Source organism: Lagenorhynchus albirostris, chromosome 18 (genome assembly GCF_949774975.1).
Source record: "Lagenorhynchus albirostris chromosome 18, mLagAlb1.1, whole genome shotgun sequence".
Classification (NCBI taxonomy): Eukaryota; Metazoa; Chordata; class Mammalia; order Artiodactyla; family Delphinidae; genus Lagenorhynchus; species Lagenorhynchus albirostris.
The window spans coordinates 32,796,341-32,819,579 of record NC_083112.1 but is presented as its reverse complement, the minus strand read 5'-3'; the positions used below and the strand labels follow the sequence as shown (position 1 = coordinate 32,819,579).

General features: G+C 38.4%; 1 pseudogene; it reads left to right on the top strand.

The window, feature by feature from the left end:
• The first annotated feature begins 20,011 nt into the window (after nt 1-20,011).
• Nucleotides 20,012-20,772, top strand: LOC132508863 (transmembrane emp24 domain-containing protein 2-like; annotated as a pseudogene).
• The last annotated feature ends 2,467 nt before the right edge of the window (nt 20,773-23,239 follow it).

Genomic DNA, 23,239 nt, shown 5'->3' with positions numbered 1-23,239 from the left:
ATAATGCCATTTACAGCAACATGGATGCAACTAGAGATTATCATACTAAGTGAAGTAAGCCAGAAAGAGAAAGACAAATACCATATGTTATCACTTAAATGTGGAATCTAAATATAGCACAAATGAACCTATCTATGAAATGGAAACAAAATCACAGACATGGAAATCAGATTTGTGGTTGCCATTGGGCGGGGTGGGGTGGGGCTGGGAAAGAGTAATGGATTGGGAGTTTGGGGTTGGTAGATGCAAACTGTTATATTTAGAAAGGATAAACAACAAGGTCCTGTTGTATAGCACAGGGAATTATATTCAATCTCCTGGGATAAACCATACCTATTTGTAGGGTAGGAATAGAGACATTGACATAGAGGACGACATGTAGACAAAGTGGGGGAAGGGGAGGGTGGGACGAGTTGGGAGATTAGGTTTGACATAAGTACACTACCATGTGTAAAAAAGATGGCTAGTGGGAACCTGCTGTATAGCACAGGGAACTCAGCTCTGTGCTCTGTGATGACCTAGGTGGGGATGGAAGAGAGAGGCAGGAGGTCAAAGAGGGAGGGGATACAGGTGTACATATAGCTGAGTCACTTCACTGTACAGAAGAAACTAACACAACATTGTAAAGAAATTTTACTCCAATAAAAAAAATGGGACACACTAACCCCTTTTCAAGTGCCACTACCCACACATTGGAGGTTCAGATAAAAAATAATATCCCAGAGCCCTGAACCAAGATAGCAGAGTAGAAGGACGTGCTCTCACTCCCTTTTGTGAGAACACCAGAATCACAACTAGCTGCTGGAAAATCATCGACAGGAGGACACTGGAACTCACTAAAAAAGATACCCCACATCCAAAGACAAAGGAGAAGCCACAGTGAGATGGTAGGAGGGGCCCAATCACAGTAAAATCAAATCCTATAACTGCTGGGTGTGTGACTCACAGACTGGAGAACAGTTATACCACAGAAGTCCACCCACTGGAGTGAAGGTTCTGAGCCCCACATCAGGTTTCTCAAACTGGGGGTCTGGAAACAGGAGGAGGAATTCTTAGAGAATCAGACTTTGAAGGCTAGTGAGATTTGACTGCAGGACTTCGACAGGACTGGGGGAAACAGAGACTTCACTCTTGGAAAGCACACACAAAGCAGTGTGCACGTCCGGACCCAGGGGAAGGAGCAGTGACCCCAGGGGAGACTGAACCAGACCTACCTGCTAGTGTTGGAGGGTCTCCTTCAGAGATGGGGGGTGGCTGTGGCTCACCACAAGGACAAGGACACAGGCAGCAGAAGTTCTGGGAAGTACTCCTTAGTGTGAGCCCTCCCCGAGTCAGCATTAGCCCCACCAAAGAGCCCAGGTAGGATCCAGTGTTGGGTTGCCTCAGGCCAAACAACCAACAGGGAGGGAACTCAGCCCCACACATCAGCAGTCAAGCGGATTAAAGTTTTACTGTGCTCTGCCCACCAGAGCAACAGTCAGCTCTACCCACCACCAGTCCCTCCCATCAGGAAACTTGCACAAGCCTCTTAGATAGCCACATCCACCAGAGGGCAGAGAGCACAAGCAAGAAGAATTATAATCCTGCAGCCTGTGGAACAAAAACCACATTCACAGAAAGACAGGCAAGAAGAAAAGGCAGAGGGCTATGTACCAGATGAAAGAACAAGATACAACCCCAGAAAAACAACTAAATGAAGTGGAGATCGGCAACCTTGAGAAAAATAATTCAGAATAATGATAGTGAAGATGATCCAGGACCTCAGAAAAAGAATGGAGACAAAGATTGAGGAGACGAAAAAAATGTTTAACAAGACAAGGAAGAATTAAAGAACAAACAAACAGAGATGAACAATACAATAACTGAAATGAAAACTACACTAGAAGGAATCAATAGCAGAATAACTGAGGCAGAAGAATGGATAAGTGACCTGGAAGACAGAATGGTGGAATTCACTTCTGTGGAACAGAATAAAGAAAGAAGAATGAAAAGAAATGAAGACAGCCTAAGAGACATCTGGGACAACATTAAATGCAACAACATTCGCATTAGAGGGGTCCCAGAAGGAGAGAGAGAGAAAGGACCCGAGAAAATATTTGAAGAGATTATAGTCAACAACTTCCCTAACATGGGAAAGGAAATAGCCATCCAAGTCCAGGAAGCACAGAGAATCCCATACAGGATAAACCCAAGGAGAAACATGCTGAAAAACAGTAATCAAACTGGCAAAAATTAAAGACAAAGAAAAATTATTGAAAGCAGCGAGGGAAAAACAACAAATAACATAGAAGGGAACTCCCATAAGGTTTACAGCTGATTTCTCAGCAGAAACGATACAAGCCAGAGGGAGTGGCATGATATACTTAAAGTGATGAAAGGGAAGAACCTACAACCAAGATTACTCTACCCAGCAAGGATCTCATTCAGATTCGATGGAGAAATCAAAAGTTTTACAGACAAGCAAAATCTAAGAGAATTCAGCACCACCAAACCAGCTCTACAACAAACGCTAAAAGGACTTTTCTAAGTGGGAAACACAAGAGAAGAAAAGGACCTACCAAAAAAAACATATAAAAATTAAGAAAACGGTCATAGGAACATACATATCAATATTTACCTTAACCATGACTGGATTAAATGCTCCAACCAAAAGACACAGGCTTGCTGAATAGATACAAAAACAAGACCCATATATATGCTGTCTACAAGAGACCCACTTCAGACCTATGGACACATACAGACTGAAAGTGAGGGGATGGAAAAAGATATTCCATGCAAATGGAAATCAAAAGAAAGCTAGAGTAGCAATACTCATATCAGATAAAATAGACTTTAAAATAAAGAATGTTAAAAGAGACAATGAAGGACACTACATAATGATCAGGGGATCAATCCAAGAAGAAGATATAACAATTATAAATATATATGCACCCAACATAGGAGCACCTCAGTACATAAAGCAACTGCTAACAGCTCTGAAAGAGGAAATCAACAGTAACACAATAATAGTGAGGAACCTTAACACCTCACTTACACCAAGGACAGATCATCCAAAATGAAAATAAATAAGGAAACAGAAGCTTTAAATGACACAATAAACCAGATAGATTTAATTGATATTTACAGGACATTCCATCCAAAAACAGCAGATTACACTTTCTTCTCAAGTGCGCATGGAACATTCTCCAGGATAGATCACATCTTGGGTCACAGATAAAGCCTCAGTAAACTTCATAAAATTGAAATCATATCAAGCATCTTTTCTGACCACAACGCTATGAGATTAGAAATGAATTACAAGGAAAAAAACACAAACACATGGAGCCTAAACAATACGTTACTAAATAACCAAGAGATCACTGAAGAAATCAAAGAGGAAATCAAAAACTACTTAGAGACAAATGACAATGAAAACATGACGATCCAAAACCTATGGGATGCAGCAAAAGCAGTTCTAAGAGGGAAGTTAATAGTTATACAAGCCTACCTCAAGAAACGAGAAAAATCTCAAATAAACAATCTAGTGTTACACCTAAAGGAACTAGAGAAAGAAAACCAAACAAAACCCAAAGTTAGCAGAAGGAAAGAAATCATAAAGAACAGAGCAGAAATAAATGATATAGAAACAAAGAAGACAATAGCAAAGATCAATAAAACTAAAATCTGGTTCTTTGAGAAGATAAACAAAATTGATAAACCATTAGCCAGGCTCATCAAGAAAATGAGGGAGAGGACTCAAATCAATAAAATTAGAAATGAAAACAGAGAAGTTACAAAAGACACCGCAGGAATACAAAGCATCCTAAGAGACTACTACAAGCAACTCTATGCCAATAAAAAGGGCAACCTAGAAGAAATGGACAAATTTGTAGAAAGGTATAACCTTCCAAGACTGAACCAGGAAGAAATAGAAAATATGAACAGACCAATCACAAGGAATGAAATTGAAACTGTGATTAAAAATCTTCCAACAAACAAAAGTCCAGGACCAGATGGCTTCACAGGTGAATTTTATCAAACATTTAGAGAAGAGCTGACACCCAGCCTTCTCAAAATCTTCCAAAAAATTGAGGAGGAAGGAACACTCCCAAACTCATGCTATGAGGCCACCATCACCCTGATACCAAAACCAGACAAAGATACTACAAAAAAAGAGAATTACAGACAAATATCACTGATGAATATACATGCAAAAATCCTCAGCAAAACACTAGCAAACAGAATCCAACAACACATTAAAAGGATCATACACCTTGATCAAGTGAGATTTATCCCAGGGATGAAAGGATTCTTCAATATATTCAAATCAATCAATGTGCTATACCATATTAACAAATTGAAGAATAAAAACCATATGATCATCTCAATAGATGCAGAAAAATCTTTTGAAAATATTCAACACCCATTTATGATAAAAACTCTCCAGAGACTGGGCATAGAGGGAACCTACCTCAACATAATAAAGGCCATATATGACAAACCCACAGAAAACATCATTCTCAATGGTGAAAAACTGAAAGCATTTCCTCTAAGATCACGAACAACACAAGGATGTCCACTCTTACCACTATTACTCAACATAGTTTTGGAAGTCCTAGCCACGGCAATCAGAGAAGAAAAAGAAATAAAAGGAATACAAATTGGAAAAGAAGAAGTAAAACTGTCACTGTTTGCAGATGACATGACACTATACATAGAGAATCCTAAAGATACCACCACAAAACTATGAGAGCTAATCAGTGAATTTGGTAGAGTTGCAAGATAGAAAATTAGTGCACAGCAATCTCTTGCATTCCTATGCACTAATGATGAAAAATCTGAAAGAGAAATTATGGAAACACTCCCATTTACCACTGCAACAAAAAGAATAAAACATCTAGGAATAAACCTACCTAGGGAGACAAAAGACCTGTATGCAAAAAACTATAAGACACTGATGAAAGAGATTAAAGATGATACCAAAAGATGGAGAGATATACATGTTCTTGGATTGGAAGAATCAATATTCTGAAAATGACTATAATACCCAAAACAATTTACAGATTCAATGCAATCCCTATCAAATTACCAATGGCATTTTTTAAGGAACTAGAACAAAAAGTCTTAAAATTTGGATGGAGACACAAAAGACCCCGAGTAGCCAAAGCAGTCTTGAGGGAAAAAAATGGAGTGGGAGGAATGAGACTCCCTGACATCAGACTATACTACAAAGCTACAGTAATCAAGACAATATGGTACTGGCACAAAAACAGAAACACAGATCAATGGAACAGGATGGAGAGCCCAGAGATAAACTCACGCACATATGGGCACCTTATCTTTGACAAAGGAGGCAAGAATATACAGTGGAGTTAAGACCGCCTCTTCAATAAGTGGTGCTGGGAAAACTGGACAGCTACATGTAAAAGAATGAAATCAGAACACTCCCTAACACCATACAGAAAAGTAAACTCAAAATGGTTAGAGAACTAAATGTAAGACTGGACACTATAAAACTCTTAGAGGAAAACATAGGCAGAACAGTCTTTGACATAAATCACAGCAAGATTTTTTTTGATCCACCTCCTAAAGTAATGGAAATAAAAATAAACAAATAGGACCCAATGAAACTTAAAAGCTTTTGCACAGCAAAGGACACCATAAACAAGACGAGAAGACAACCCTCAGAACGGGAGAAAATATTTGCAAATGAATCATTGGACAAAGAATTAGTCTCCAAAATATATAAACAGTCATGCAGCTCAATATTAAAAAAACAAAAAAACCAATCCAAAAATGGCCAGAAGACCAAAATAGACATTTCTCCAAAGAAGACATACAGATGGCCAAGAAGCACATGAAAAGCTGCTCAACATCACTAATTATTAGAGAAATGCAAATCAAAACTACAATGAGTTACCACCTCACACCAGTTAGAATGGGCATCATCAGAAAATCTACAAACAACAAATGCTGGACAGGGTGTGAAGAAAAGGGAACCCTCTTGCACTGTTGGTGGGAATGTAAGTTGATACAGCCACTATGGAGAACAGTATGGAGGTTCCTTAAAAAACTAAAAATAAAATTACCATATGATCCACCAATTCCACTACTGGGCATATACCCAGAGAAAACCATAATTCAGAAAGACACATGAACCCCAATATTCATTGCAGCACTATTTACAATAACCAGGTCATGGAAGCAACCTAAATGCCCATCGACAGATGAATGGATAAAGAAGATGTGGTACATATATATATTGTAATATTACTCAGCCATAAAAAGGAATGAAATTGGGTCATTTGTAGAGATGTGGATGGATCTAGAGACTATCATACAGAGTGAAGTAAGTCAGAAAGAGAAAAATAAATATCATATATTAATGCTTATATATGGAACCTAGAAAAATGGTAGAGATGAACTGGTTTGCAGGGCAGAAATTGAGACACAGATGTAGAGAAAAAATGTCTGGACACCAAGGGGGAGACCAGTCGGGGGGTGGTGGTGGTGGTGTGATGAACTGGGAGATTGGGATTGACATGTATACACTGATGTGTATAAAACTGTTGACTAATAAGAACCTGTTGTATAAAAAAATAAATAAAATTCAAAATTTAAGAAAAAAAAATATTATCCCAGAAGGCCCTGTTAGATAGCACTAATGCTTCACATGTTTGTCTATTTCATCAGTGAAGGCAGTGCTCTCTGTTATTGGATTTTTCAAGAAAGTTATTCCAACTTTATGTTAAAAAAAAAGGAAAATAAAAAATCATAATGAAAAAGAATATTAAAATAGAATGTCTGTATTTGTATAACTGAGTCACTCTGCTGTACAGCAGAGATTGGCACAACATTGTAAATCAACTATACTGTAATTAAAAAAAATTTTTTGTAATAACCCATTTTGTATTTAAAATCTCTTCAGAGTTCCCCTTTCCTCTTCCAGGTTCAACAACCTAATGCTTTCAATGGTTCAGTGTCTGACTTGGTTGTGAATCCTTCACCATCCTAGATCACCTAATTATGCTAAACTCCTAGGACTGGGCATTGCACTTCTGGAAACTTGAAAGAGAAAAGTCATGCTCCAGAAGATAAGTGAAACTGAAGACTCCACCCAGTACTGCCCTGTTGATCACTGTCCATGTGCTGCCTGCATGATCATTTTCTCCAAGGGCCAAGCTAGAGACTAAAGTGAAAAGGAAGTGAACTTCCCCAGGGAAGTGCTCCCCATGGAAGTGAACAATTTCCCCATGTATTCTACAATACTGTCCTTCATGTAAAGATTGGGGAGGGGTGGGGAGACTGTAGAGGAAGGGTCAGATGGGCAAGAGTGGATCTAGCCCCTAGCAAAGAGGACAAGGACGAACAGCCAGTTGAAACAAGAACCCCAGGCGGTCTGTGTTGCAGTTCATCCCTTTGAGGCCAAAGCACAGAGCATCAACTTCAAGCCCACTCACAAGTTACCAACCCTCTCTTTCCTACAAAACTAAAGTATTTAACACTCCTTGTCATTTTCTTTTAGATATACATGTACAAGCACATACTTTTGACAGGAGAAAGAGAGAGACAGCAATATTGAAGAAGAGAAGTTCCATTGTTCTGTTGCTTCTAAAGTAAATGATGGAAAATTATAAGCTAATTTACATATGGGAGATTAGCAGAGTATCCCTTTATTCCTATTAATATATTTTCTCTTCCTAATTATAAAGATTTGAATCTTTTTAAAACAACTTTATACAAAACATTTGTGTGGATATAAGAACTGCATGTTAAATGCTAATTCTGGATGAGTTATTTGCATAATCTCCCAAAGGAGCTAAATTGCTTGTATTTAATAATAAATAGAGAGTTTAAAAGGATTGTGGATATCTTGAGAGAATGTGAAACAGAGAAAGAATTTGCTTCTATTTTAAGATATAGACTGTTTTTTACCACTTTGAATTTAAAACTACTTGCCGCCCTCTAGGGAAAACTTGTCTTAACTTTTTGATAAGCTTAATATTTCAAGGCTCCAACAACATAGCAATTCAAATACATTGAAGGTGAAGGGCTAATATGTTTTAAAATGAACATGGATAATTTTCAAAAGATAATAAACTGCATCTAAAATAGTTCTACATTTGGAAAGTGGAGACTTTTGAAGACTGTAGATTCTGTGTATGACAAGAAAATGGAGAGAATTGTAGAAGTTATCCAGAGAATTCAGGGAGAATCAAAATTCATGAAGAAAGAAAAGATGGGAGACTTTTCTTTAAAGAATGTGATTTGACAGTGTTATGACTCAGCAGTTGTTATTTCTGCAGGTGAGCAGGAAAAACATGTTAGCAGGTAAAACACATGAAATAACAGATGCTAAATATATCTAATTTTGCTTTGATGTTTATGCTTTTTGAAGTCAAGAACCAGTCTTGGTGGCATTCAATACAGCAGACCATTCATCTTTCTCCTTCTCCTCCTCTCCTCAACTCTTTGTTTTCTTGGTTTTCCTTCTGTCTCTGCCAATTCCTCTTCGGACTCTTTTGCAGACGCCTCTCTCTCTCTCTTTGACCTCTCATTCAGTCCTAAACCCTCTTTCCTTTTCTCTTATACCCCTCTCTCTTGGTGATCTTTTCAGTTTCCATGGCTTTCAATTCTATATCTATGCCTCAAATACCAAATTTACATCCTAAAACCTGTCCTCTGAGTCCTGGTTTACAGATGCTTGTCAGCCTCCTCGTTCAGATGTCTGCCCGCATCTCAAATGCAGCAAATCAGTTTAAAACTACACTCTCGATGTGGCCCACCACCCATGTCTCCTCAGTCTTCTCCACTTCAGCAACTAGCACCACATCCACCCAGTCTAGCTGCTTGATATCAACACACTTTCTCTGTCATTTCATTGAAAAAGCATGTCAAATCCTTTCACTGGTCTTCATTTTCACCACTGTCACCATAGTCTAAGTCACCATCTCACGTAGACTATTTTGTTGGCTTCTCTGCTGGTTACTGACGCTCATGTCTCCTCCAACCTGTTTTTTCTCCAACCAGCTTTTCCCACAACGACAACAAAAAGTAATCATTATATGTCATTAATTATTACCAGCTGCCTTTCCTTAGAATTAACAAGCAGATTCTATAGCTACTGTAAAATAGCTACTCTGGGTTGCCACAAGTCTGACCTGGTCTATGAACATGTCACTTTTCTATTAAAACCCTGTCAGTGGCTTCCTATTACATAAGAATAAAATATAAACTCCTGACAATGGTGTTATATGCCGAATGTTTGTATCCCCCCAAAATTCATATGTTGAAATCCTAACCCCTAACATGATGGTGTTAGGAGGTGGGGACTTTGGGAGGTAATTAGGTCATGAGGTTGGAACCCTCATGAATGGGATTAGAGCCCTTCTAAAAGAGACCCCAAAAGCTTCCTCACCCCCTTCTGTCATGTGAAGACACAGCGAGAAGATGACCATTTGTCATTCAAGAAGCTGACCCTCACCAGACACTAAACCTTCTGGCACCTTGATCTTGGTCTTCCCAGCCTCCAGAACCATGAGAAATAAATGTTTGTTGTTTAAGCCACCCAGTCTATGGTATTCTGTTATAGCAGCCCAAATGGACTAAGACAAATGGTCTACAAAGATCACATGTGATCTAGCCCTTGCCTATCTGACGAAAGTCATCTCCTGCCCATCTACCTTTCTCACTTTCCTCCACCCACACTGACCTTTCAACCCCTCAGATGTTCCAGATGTTCCAGCCTCAGAGACTTTACACATGCTGTTCCTTTACTGAGAATAGCCTGTCCCCTACTTTTTATGTAACTGACACTTTCAATTCTCAGCTTAAATGGCACTCCCTCAAAGGTCTTCCCTGCCTACCAGTCCTGAGTAAGCCCTTCTCTACAATGTACTGTGTATCACTCTACCCTCTTTGTTTCTTTCAAAGCACTGATCATAAATTGTATTTTATATTTTTTTATTTACTTGTGCATTGACATCCTCTTCTACTAGACTGCTAATACCCTAAGGACAGGGATTGTACATGTTTTATTACCTAAAGAGCTTAGTACAGTACCTGTCACAACCTAGGCCTTCAATAAATATTTGTAGAATGAGTGAAGAGTAAATCAGTGAGCTGAGGGCAATTACAGAGATAATGTTTTCTATAAAAATTTTTGGTGAGTGAGCAAAACTAGTCAGCTGCTCAGTATCTGAAAACTCAGTGGTGGATGGCTGTAATTTGCTACCTGAAAACTTGATATATACTTTCGACACAGCGATCTTTCCATGTCTGGAGAATATTAAAAGTTTTGGGAAGTAGCCTTTCAAAATGTCAAGTGCCTATTGTATTGAGGTTTTTAATGTTTTCAAATGATTTAAGCTAATTTGCATTCTCATTACTTATTCCTCAAGCACTTGCATGGCCTGAAGGAATACAGTCAAGCCCAAAAAATGAAGACACAGGGACAGCACACAGAGACTGAAGTGGGCCATTTGTGCCAGTCTCAGATTTCCCTGAGAGGAGACGTAGAAACACCACAGCCAGGTGACTCTGGAGTAGAATTACTCACCAGTGTGGGTTCAGACCAAGTGGCTTGAACTCTGAGAGTATGTGATTCGATGACTCAACATAGTCAACAAGTTGATATAGCTCCTTGGACTTCTATGCTATTTTCTCTGTTCCAGTAAAGTTTTTCCTTGAGTTTTAAATATTGCTTCTGTAGTTACCTAATAATTACCTATGCAAGGATGATGTAAAATCCTTGGCAATTCCAAAAAAATGTTTTGCAACCTGCCAGGGAATAGCCTCTGCCCTGCTGATTCCACTGAGTGACATTTCAAAGCTGATTACTTAGTCCTATTCAGATAGATATCCCACTGCAATCAACATCCTTCTTGTGTTTACCTCAATAGGGATTTTGCCTTAATAAGAAATATAGAATTGGGTTCTTAGTGATAATTATGATAATAATTTTCAAAGGACAAGTCTTTCCCTTAATAAATAATCCTTCTCTAAGAGCAAGCATCCTTGAATCTTATCTCTGCTGTTTTTCAAATGAACATTCTTAAAAATCAATTTTGATACTTGAGACTTATGCAAGGATAAGTGGAACTCATAAATGACAGATTCTGTTTTCATGTGGCTATAGATGTTTTTCTAATGCCAACAGTATGGGAAAAATAAATTTGTTTATTAAGGTCCTCTTTAATCTTTCATTGCCAAAGATAACCTCAGATTCATATTAAATAAATATTTCACCATTGTCCTAAATTAATTAATTAAAATCAACAGAGGCTGCCATATCAGCATATTGTTATCATTGGAGTTTAATACAAGGCAGGCAATGTTTGGATGGCTTGAGGCTATTTAGCACCTCCTATTTCCATCCATTATCCCCATCCATCTCCAATAATATATAATTAAGTAAAAAGAGAGCATTTGTTAGTGTTTAATTCCTCAGCCCTCCAATTAACACTGCTGCCTCGAAGCTGTTCATTTGTGGGAATTATGGACCCATCAGTGAAGACAGCAATATAGTGAGTTAGCTAAGACCATGTAAAGGTTCTGAAGGAATACGTGTAAAGTAAAATACGTGGCCAGGAGGCAGTGGGAGTCTGTACAGGATTCTCATAACACTGTCTCTGCACCATCACAGTTCAAGGCAGATGCCTGCATTTCATTGTTACAATGGTGAGAACACTGAACAAAGAGTTGAGCAAGCAGGAATCTAATTCAGTTATGCCACTAGTAGCTGTGGATCCTTACCTAAGACTTCAATTTCCTCATTTTTAAAATTGAATGTATTGTATTTCTGCTCCTGGGAACATAGAGTAAACATCATTTCCCTGTTTGTCATATAAAATAAAACTTTAAAACCCTGAACATTTTATATAAAACACATAGGATGTCACTGAAAGGTAGAGAGAAGAAGGCAGACAAGAGACTTTGGGACATGAGACAAAACATGGTGGTGGGTTCTCTAAGTTTTCTTTTAACTTCATATATCCAGACCTGGAGCTGAAGAAGCCAACAATATGGGAATGCCAATGGAGGCAAGGAAAAAAGCCACAACAAAACCTGCTTTCTCTAGCCAAGCAATAAAAAAAAGGGCAACCCATCAAGACAGAAAACAATAAAAGCCAAGCACCATAGAAAAGGCTGTGGCCCTACTCCACTCATGCTGGCAAAGACTGAGTGGAGTGAGGAGCTGGGACTTCCACTCACACACACTATAGCAAAGTGCCCCAACACCACTACTAAGGGGATATCTGAGAAGGCCAAGCAGGAAGATGGAACATTTACCCCTGCTGACCAGTAATGAGCCCCCTCTCTTACACAATGTTCCTGGAGACCATGTGAGAGTCTGTAGTTCCACCCCAGTCCAGCAATAATTAGGCACTCCTCCTCCTCCCTGTTAGGGCAGTGTCAGAAGAAGTCTAAGGAAGTGTGAGGACTTTCACCATCAACCAGCAGTAACAAGGCCATCTCCACTGTGATATCAGTGGAGATCGCATCTGAGCTGAAAGTCCCACTCATCCAGCGAAATGAGGATCCCTCCAACCAGGTGTCAACCGAGCCTGGATGGCCACAGAGGCTACCTCTATCTGGCATTAACAAGGAAGTGCCCTCCTCTTTCCCCAAAAGAACAAGTGTCAGAGAAAGAGAGTTAGAATAAGAGGAGTAAATAAGATCCAGAGTCTTATAACAAAACACAAAAATATTCAGGTTTCCACTGAAAATTACTCATCATACCAAGAACAAGGAAGATCTTAAAATGAATTTTAAAAGACTATTGATAAATGTCAATGCTGAAATGGCAGAGATGTTAGAATTATCTGACAAAGATTTTAAAGTAGCCATTGAAAAATGCTTCAGTGAATGATTACAAACACTCTTGAAACTTTTGAAAAATAGAAAGCCTCAGCAAAGAACTAGAAGATATAAAAAAGAACCAAATGGAAATTTTAGAACTGCAAAATACAATCACTGAAATAAAGTGGACAAAACAGCAGAAAAGAGGTGATGAAGTAAAGAATCAATGAACTGGAAGATAAAACAATAAAAATTACCAAATTTGAACAAACAGAGAGGAAATAAGCTTAAAAAATACAATGAACAGAGCCTCAGACACCTGGGGGACTATAACAAAAGATCTAACATTTGAGTCCTCCAAGTCCTGGAGGAGAGAAGAAAATGATGAGATTAAAAAAGTACTCAAAGAAATAATGATTGGAAACTGCCTAAATTTGGCAAGAGACATAAAACTACAGATTGAAGAAGCCCAAACAGGAAAAACTCTATGAAATCCATGACAAGACACATCATCATTAAACTTCTAAAAGCTAAAGACAAAGACAAAATCCTGAAAGCAGCCAGATAAAATAACACATTATCAATGAGGGAAAATAATTCAATGACAGTGGATTGCTCATCAGAAATCATGAAGGTCAGAGGAAAGTGGAAATCGAAAAATACAATGAACAGAATGAAAAGGAAAACACAACATAAAATTTTGTGTGACACTCCTAAAGCAATGCTGAAAGGGAAATTTATAACACTAAAATCTCTGTTAATAAAGAAGAACATTCTCAAATCAGTAGTTTAACATCCCACCTCAAGAGCCTGGAATAAAGAAAGCAAAGTAAATCCAAAGCAAGCAGAAGGAAAGAAACAATAAAGAACATAAGTTGGTGAAATTCAAAACAGAAAAACAATAGAGAAAATCAATGGAAAAAAGAGCTGGTTCTTTAAAAAGATCAATAACATTGATGACCGTTTATTATGACTGACAAAGAAAAAGAGAGAGAAGAAAAATTATCCATATCAAGACTGAAACAGAAGCTATCACTAAAAACCCCACAGACATCAAAAGATAATAAGGGAATGTTCATCAACAAATGAATGGATAAAGAAGATGTGGCGTATACATACAATGGAATACTATTCAGCCATAAAAAAGAATGGAATTTTGCCATTTGCAACAACATGGATGGACTTGGAAGGTATTATGCTTAGAGAAATAAGTCAGACAGAGAAAGACGAATACTGTGTGATATCACTTACATGTAGAATCACAAACTAATGAATATAACAAAAAAGAAACAGACTCACAGATATAGAAAACAAATTTGTGGTTACCAGTGGGGAGAGGGGAGGGGGAGGGGAAAGATAGGTGTAGGGGATTAAGAGGTGCAAACTACTATGTATAAAATAAACAAGCTACAAGGATATATTGTACAGAATAGGGAATATAGCTGATGTTTTATAATAACTATAAATGGAGTATAACCTTTAAAAATTGTGAATTACTATGTTGTACACCTGAAACATATAATATTGTAAATCAACTACACCTCAATAAAAAAAAGAGAAAAGAAAAATAAATAAACATTTACCACCCCCACCCTGAAAAATAGCTCACCCTTGAACAACATGGGTTTGAAGTGTGCAGGTCCACTTATGCATGGAATTTTTTCAATTGTAAATACTACAGTACTACACGATACACAATAGGTTGAATATGCTGATGTGGAATCATGGATATGGAGGGCCAATTATAGGTTATACATGGACTTTTGACTGCATGGAGAGTTGGTGCTCCTAACCCCCATGCTGTTCACAGGTCAACAGTACTAAAAACAACTCTACACAAATATATTTGACAAATTAGAGAAATGGACAGATTCCTCAAAAATCACAGATTACTACAAGTCATCCAATATGAAATAGATAATGTGAATTGCCCTAAAGCTATTAAGGATATTGAATTCATAATTTTTTTAATTACCAAAAAAGAACTCTGATCTTCGATGATTCTACTGGAGAATTCTACCAAATGCTTAAAAAAAAAAAATTATCACCAATTCTACACACAAGCTCCTCCAGAAAATAGAATACCAAAGGATAGCTCCCAATTCATTTTATGAACTAGTATTACTCTGATACCAAAGCCAGACAAAGACAGAAAAAAACAAGAAAACTGTACAACAGTACAACAATATGCCTCATGAATATAGATGCAAAATCTTTAACAAAATATTGGCAAATAGAATTCAGCAATATATTTAAAAAAAGAATTATATACTATGAGCAAGTGAGATTTATTCCATGGATGCAAGACAGTTCCAATATTTGAAAACTATTCAATGTAATCAATTTGACATAATCTACTATATTAAAAAAAGAAGAAAAAATAACATGATGAAATCAATCAATGCAGAACAACCGTTCAAAAAACTTCATGAAAAATAAGAATAAGGGGAATTTACACAACTTGATAAAGAACATCTCCAAAAAGCCCTACAGCTAACCTTATGCTTAATGATACATGGCAAGGATATCTGCTTTCACCAATGTTATTCAACGTAGTGCTGTAATTTCTAGCCAGTTAAATAAGGCAAGAAAAGGAAATAAAAGACATACAGATCAGAAAAGAAGAAATAGAACTGTCCCTATGACAGAAGACACGATTGACTTTGTAGAAAATTTCAAATTCTACCAAAAAAATCTCATAGAACTGATAGGTGAATGCAGCAATGTGGCAAGATACAAGATCTACATACAAAACTTGATTCTTTTTTATATACTAGCAATGAACATATGAATACTGAAAAACACAACACTTGTACAATAGCTTTAAAAAATCCTTATGTGTAAATCTAACAAGACATGCATAGGATTTGTATGCTAGAACTACACAATGCTGATATAAGACATTAAGGATTTAAATAAGTCGATAGAAATACAGAGTTCAAAATCAAAAAAAAAGAAAAAGAAAACACCAGGTACATAATAGAAACTATCTTATTAACATCCATGAACAGTAGTTTGATTCCTATAAAGTAACTGCATAAAAAAAAGAGGGATTTCCCTCATGGTCCAGTGGCTAAGACTTCACCTTCCAATGCAGAGGGTGCGGGTTCAATACCTGGTGGGGAGCTAAGATCCCACATGCCTCATGGCCAAAAAACCAAAACATAAAACAGAAGCAATATTGTAACAAATCCAATAAAGACTTTAAAAATGGTCCACATCAAAAAAAAAAAAATCTTAAAAAAAAAGAACAAGAAATACAGTGTTCATGGATTAGAAGAGTCAACATAGTAAAGATATCAATTTTCCCTAAAGTGATATACAGGTTTGACACAACTCCTATAAAAATTCTAACAAGATTTTTTGGTGAGGAGGTATATATATATGTGTGTATATATGTATATACACACACACACACACATATATATATCTCCTAAATTTTATGTGAAAAGGCAGAGGAACTAGAATAGCTAAAACATTTTTGAAAAAAGAAGAATAAAATTGGTGGAATCAGTCTACTCGGTTTCAAGATGTATTACATAGCTACATCAATCAAGACTTTGTGGTATTGATGGAGGGGTAGACAAACAGAATAGAGAGCCCAGAAATAGATCCACAAAAATGTGTCCTATAGATTTTTGACAAAGGTGCAAAAGTGACACAATGGGAGACAGAAAGTCCATTCAACAAATAGTGCTAAGGAAAGTGGACATCATCTGTAGAAAAAAAAAAGACCCTTGGCCTAAGTATCACACCTTGTTCAAAAAAATTAACTCAAAAGGTATAACAGACAAATTTAAAGCTATAAAAATTTTAAGGAAAAAACTGAAAAATCTTGGATAACTAAGACTAAGCATAGACTTCTTTGAGTTGATGCCAAAATCATGATCCATAAAAGGAAAAATTGATAAATTAGGCTTCATCAAGGTTTTTAAATGTTTGCTTTGTGAAAGACCCTGTTAAGAAGATGAAAGGACAAATTACAGCCTGGCAGAAAATATTTTCAAATCACATATTCAACAGAGGGTTAGTATCTAAAATATATAAAGCACTCTCAAAACCAAAGAGCAAAATTCCTATTAGAAAATTGACAAAAGACATGGAGAGGGCTTCCCTGGTGGCACAGTGGTTGAGAGTCCGCCTGCCGATGCAGGGAACACGGGTTCGTGCCCCGGTCCGGGAAGATCCCACATGCCGCGGAGCAGCTGGGCCCGTGAGCCATGACCGCTGAGCCTGCGCGTCCGGAGCCTGTGCTCCGCAACGGGAGAGGCCACAACAGTGAGGGGCCCGCGTACTGAAAAAAAAAAAAGACATGGAGAGACATTTCACCAAACAGGATATAATGTGGCAAATAAACACATGAAGAGCTGTTCAACCTCATCTGCCATTAGAGAAATGCAAATTAAATCACAGTTAGATATCACTATATACCTATCAGAATCCCTAAAATAAAGAATAGTGATAACACCAAATGCTGGTGAAGATATGGAGAAACTGAGTCACTCATAATATTACTGGTGGGAATGTAAAATGGTACAGTCACTGTGGAAAACAGCTTAGCAGTTTCTTAATAAAGTAAAATAAACATGCAACTACCATATGTTCTGTAGTGGAGAACAGATTAGTGGTTGGCAGCCGTTAAGGAGAGGGTGATAGCAGAGGGGACGAGCAGTGAACCTATACAAAAGTAACATGTAGAATACTTGTGGCAGTAGAAGTGTTCGGCATCTTAGTATTTTGATTGTGACATTGCATTATAGTTTTATAAGATGTTACAATGGGGAGAAACTGTATAAAGGGTACACAGGATTTCTCTGCATTTTTTCTTACAATGTGAATTTACATTTATTCTGCATGTGAATAAACTGCATGTGAATTTACAATTATTTCTAAATAAAAAGTTTAATTTAACAAAAGAACGTATCAGCTGGGTAGTTTCTCATATAACTTCTCAATTCTGAGGGACTGTCTCTCAGTTATCATTTTAGTTGAACGATTATAAATACACAGAAGTGTAAACATAAGACACAAAGCTAATTTAAGCTAATACATTTTGGCATTTATGATTGAAGTAGAAATAGGTCACTAAGTTGAAAATTAATAGACTATATTCAGAATGGTAAATTCTTGCATATTTATCTCAGGTTGAGGATAGCAAATATAGGGTCAGCTTGTGAAATACTATTTGGAATAATGCAAAAATCTCATGTTCATTTCATATAATCCTGCAAAAAGCCTGCAGAAAAAAATTCTATCACAGGCATGTGGCCTAGGGTTAGACTAAGAAAGAATGAAATGACAATTTCCCATTCTCCACAAAATGTCATTCTATTTTATTTTTATTTATTTATTTTTTTGCGGTACGCGGGCCTCTCACTGTTGTGGTCTCTCCCCTTGCGGAGCACAGGCTCCGGACGTGCAGGCTCAGCGGCCATGGCTCACGGGCCCAGCCGCTCCGCGGCATGTGGGATCTTCCCGGACCGGGGCACGAACCCGTGTTCCCTGCATCGGCAGGCGGACTCTCAACCACTGCGCCACCAGGGAAGCCCCCACAAAATGTCATTCTAAAGAAACACAAGGTTATATAAATACTGTGTTAATCTGGCAAAAGCAAAGATAAAACAAACTGTATACATCAAAACAATATAAAAATAAAACAACGACGTATTTCCACAGTATAGCTTTCCCTAAACATAATCCATCCACTCCTGACTGCACTCTTCTCTTTCATTAGCCCAGTTTGACTAGAGGGACTGAGGACCAAGGAGCTCACGGTGCTCTCTGTCTAGTGCTGAACTGAGGTCAAGAATCGGCACTCAGGGTCAAGATTAATAGGTAGAAAGTCAGGCAGGCAGTCTAACTGGTTTCAGCCCCAGAGCCCAAAATGAGAGGCCAAGTCCAGATGTGAGACAGCAGGTAAGAAACCAGGGGGAGCAGAAATTCCATCCAGAGCAGAAGAAGCCTGGAGAGACTCTTCACACCATCAGGGCAAAACCGAAGACACGTTTACAAGGTGCCTGCACTTTCACTACAAGTGAGAGAACTGCTAAAGGTTCAGGTCAGTTCAGACACATTTATTCGACAGCTATTTACTAGGAACCTCCCTGTGTGCCTGTGCCAGGCTTTGTGCTAAGTATTGAGGGAGCAAAGGCCTTTAAGTGCTTACAGTTCAGTCGAAAAGAGGGATAAGGTAGCAATGACCAGGACCTGTGAAAAGATGGAGTAAGCACTGGGTGAGGTGGGTGCCCCCGAAGAGGCATTTCTGTTGATCTGTGGGTTTCTGATGGTAGAGGGATGGAGAGGGGGGCAGGCCAGAGAAACTGTTCCTGAGATCATACCACCTGAACTGGGTCTTGAAAGGACTCATGTGAAGGAGAGAAGGATTGGGAAAGAAATTTCAGGCAGAGGAAAGGAGAAGGAATCTGTGTGAGACACTGAGGCTTGAAAAACTATGATGCCACAAGAAATTTCATTTCTGAAGAAATCGACCACGTTGGGGACTTGGGGGACACTAGACAGAGATCCTGATGAGAGTGAGGCACAGAACCGAAAGCAAGGGCATTAAACTGCACAAAGAAAGATGGATCTTCCAGCCCTACTCTTCATGCAGAATGACAGCCTCTAGGCTCTTTCGCATGAGGGAGAGGTTCATTCAAACGTTAACGCATGGACATATATACACTACCAAATGTAAGGTAGATAGCTAGTGGGAAGTAGCCACATAGCACAGGGATATCAGTTCGGTGCTTTGTGACCGCCTGGAGGGGTGGGATGGGGAGGGAGACGCAAGAGGGAAGAGATATGGGAACATATGTATATGTATAACTGATTCACTTTGTTATAAAGCAGAAACTAACACAACATTGTAAAGCAATTATACCCCAATAAAGATGTTAAAAAAAAAAGTTAACGACGTATGATTCTCTAGGGGATCTTGCTGAAATGCAGACTCTGATGCAGTAGATTTGAGGATGGGCCTGAGATGCTGCATTTCTAACAGGCTCCTGGGATGATGCTGATTCTGCTAGTCCATAAACCACAGTATGAGCAGCAAGGGTTTAGAGCGCACTAGTCTCCAGAGTGGACTTGGAAATGTTCCACTGGAGTGAGGGAAGGAAATGTCAAGACATATCTATAGTCTTTATCAAAAAAGTAGGAAATTAGGAGAAGGCTGTGGTGGTGCAGCTCCGGAGGCCACAGTTGCGATGCTGGCTTTGGCCCCAGCAGCACCATGGTGACGCTTGCTGAGCTTCTCGTGCTCCTGGCCGCCCTCCTGGCCACGGTCTCGGGCTACTTCATCAGCATCGATGCGCACGCAGAGGAATGCTTCTTCAAACGGGTCACCTCGGGCACCAAGATGGGCCTCATTTTCGAGGTAGCTGAGGGCGGCTTCCTGGACATCAATGTGGAGGCTACAGGGCCTGAAAATAAAGGAATTTATAAGGGAGACAGGGAGTCCAGTGGGAAATACACATTTGCTGCTCACATGGATGGAACATATAAGTTTTGTTTTAGCAATAGTGTGTCCACCGTGACTCCAAAGATAGTGATGTACACCATTGATAATGGGGAGGCCCCCTAAGGACAAGACATGGAAACAGAAGCTCACCAGAACAAGCTAGAAGAAATGATTAATGAGCTCGCAGTGGCAATAACAGCTGTAAAGCATGAACAGGGGAGTTTGGGAGAGAATACACAGAGCAATCAATGACAACACAAACAGCAGAGTGGTCCTTTGGTCCTTCTTTGAAGCTCTTGTTCTAGTTGCCATGACATTGGGACAGATCTACTACCTGAAGAGATTTTTTTGCAGTCCAGAGGGTTGTTTAAAAAGCCTTTTCCTGATGAGCCCAAACTCATAATTCACTGTTTACCAAACATCTTGGTCATAATAATGTCATTAGTTTCTACGTTTTTATTTTCTGAACTGTACATTCACAGCTTCTGTTTCTTTGTGATTAAGAGATATTGGGGGAAAACACTTTTTTAGGAAAGTTATAGTGAAGTTTGACATGTGATTGGCATGATTTCATATTTGAATTCTGCCTTCATTATACAGGTCCTTCCAGAACTCAAGCACTGTAAGTGGAATATAGGTGTATAGTCCTTATTATATCTTCTTTCCTTTTGTTTTCATCATAAAATGCAGTTTGTTCAGGATAGTACTTTACTAAAATGACTGCATTCTTGGGATCCCTTATCCTGCAGTTCAAGTCATTAAAGATTCATTTTGTTGAGTCCTTATGAGAAACAACAATCTGAATCTTGACATTTTCTATCCAGCCTAATGGCAGAGCTCTGTGACTAGAATATGCTACCAGGTTGGTACTTTTATACCTTGCCTATCTTGTTTTTGCTTTAAAGATAAGACTTAAGCCAACAACCTTTTTCCCCTTATAGTTTTACTTTGAACCCTAGAACTCAATCACCTCCACTTAAAATTGTTGACACAAGCAGCTAATGACCCTTGTTTTGGTTTCTGCCTAACCTTGTAAGAAGTATCTATTAAAGCCAATTCTCTGCGTGTTGCAGTGAACGATAGTTCTTTTTCTTTCTATGCTAGCACATCCACTTTCTCTACTCTTGGCACATAGGAGGTATGCGTTCAAGTAATTGGAAAACTCTGGATTTCTGATGCCAAAGGGTTAAAAGCCTCTTGGATTTCTTTGCAGTGATATACAGCCACTGTTTTATTTTTGATCAGTGGCATTTGGCCACTGTTTAAGTTAGAGTACTGAACATTACTGTCAGTATTAGGGTTTCTGTTTTTGTTTTTCCTGGGTCTTTCTTTTATGGCACATGTGAATTTTGTATAAAATAAAATGACTTTCTCTTGGTCTCTGATGATGGGTTTGTACATTTTTTTTTTTTGGATCTTTGCAAGGGGAAAACTACAAGTAACGAGTTTTATATAACTAATTTAAATTTATTAAAAGTTTTTATGTTCAGGATAAGCAATTTTTCAACCTTGGGTGAAAATACTTGCAACAGTTTAAGGTGACTGTGTTTTACCTTAGGACAACTGTTGCATGCCAATTTGTGTGTGTGTGTGTGTGAAAACACTGCAAAACTGAGTTAAAAGATGTAAATTTAAAATTGGTTGTGTATCTAATCTGCCCAAGGTTCAGTAAATAAACAATTATTTTTAAAAACAAAAAACAACAAGAACAAAAGTAGGAAATTAAATGTTGTACAGTAATATACAGATCAAATCTGGTACCTTCACTCACTCTGTCTGCTGGACAATGGCATGTGTAATATGTAAGAAATCCTGTGGGGTGGTGGACATTCTGTAACTTGGAGGAGTTGACAATGGCACCTTTTCTCCTATGTCAAATTTCAACTTATAGTCACATACTGCAATTGTATTACTCAGTGGATTTCTGGATTATGTTACCTAATGTTAACTGAGCTTCATAAAATGGACAAGTGGCTTAAAAGGATTCCTACACACAAACAACTGATCAAGAATTACAGTAGGAATATAAATACAGGTGAACAATCAAGTGGCAGTGATAATGTTTCTACTATTCCTGGAATGAGGTCTTGGTAGCTACACAGTAACATCAAAATAATGATTACAAGATCTGACTCCAAGTTTGTTAAAAATAAATCTAAATTATGAATAAGACTATTTGCACTATGTGTTTACGTGTACAAGTATTAACAATTAACCCCACTATGACTGTATATTATTCCTTGGGATATTAGTGAAGCCATCATGATTAGCAGGACTTTTCAAAACAAAGCATTTCCATGGAGCAAACCTGTACTATTTTTCAGCTACACTTAAAGACATGCAACTCTCAATCTGGTACAAAATTTTATTAAATTTGATGTTACATTTTTAGAAACCACTTTTGCATTTTCTTACATAATAGTGGAGACAAAAAGTCATGCACTGGGGAGCGACTTAGTCTTTCTGGTGTATTTCACCACCAAAAATGTACATGAAAAACAGTATGGTAACCAACACATAGAATACCAACAGTGTCTCAAGGACTCCCCATCCTCTAGGTGCCAGGGTCATCTCCGTTCAGCTAAAAGTTGAGAATAGTACACAGGATTTTTTTTTTTTTTTTTTGCGGTACGCGGGCCTCTCACTGTTGTGGCCTCTCCCGCTGCGGAGCACAGGCTCCGGACGCGCAGGCCCAGCGGCCATGGCTCACGGGCCCAGCCGCTCCGCGCCATGCAGGATCCTCCCAGACCGGGGCACGAACCCGCGTCGCCTGCATGGGCAGGCGGACTCCCAACCACTGCGCCACCAGGGAAGCCCCACAGGATATTTTTGATGGGCCTAAAAATTGGCTTACATCACTTTTGCTCAGTTTCCATTCACCTGAACTCAAAACTTGACTGCAACCAACTGCAAGAGAGACTGGGAAGTATTGTCTACCAAAATTTTTAAAAGAGCTGTGTTTGAAGCCAGTATCTCTGGTGAGTAAGTAAAGCTGAGAAG